We start from the raw sequence: 333 nt of genomic DNA, 5'->3' as shown, positions 1-333 counted from the left end.
AGCAGCTGATTGATATTGCCTTGTATAGAACACTGGTTTGCACTGAATTTGACATCCTAGTTAAACATATCAAGTAGCTTAAGCATCTCTTGAAAGCCTTGCACGCTTCGAGCCTTGAAAACTCTTCTTGAAACTTGTTTGCGTGCTTGATGTTAGCATTGTTCTTAAGATCAGCTCCAATCTGAAATTGGCTTGAATGAACTTAATCTCTCTTGCATATGGGCATTTGCATACTTGATCATGGATCTCATACACATTTGGGTTATCTTATTCCTTTATACCTATCTCTGTTAACCCAAATGACACTCCTTACCCTAAAACCTTAACCATTCC

This window comes from Brassica oleracea, chromosome C8 (assembly GCF_000695525.1).
Source record: "Brassica oleracea var. oleracea cultivar TO1000 chromosome C8, BOL, whole genome shotgun sequence".
Lineage (NCBI taxonomy): Eukaryota > Viridiplantae > Streptophyta > Magnoliopsida > Brassicales > Brassicaceae > Brassica > Brassica oleracea.
The sequence above is the reverse complement of the archived record's forward strand: the minus strand, read 5'-3'. Positions refer to the sequence as shown.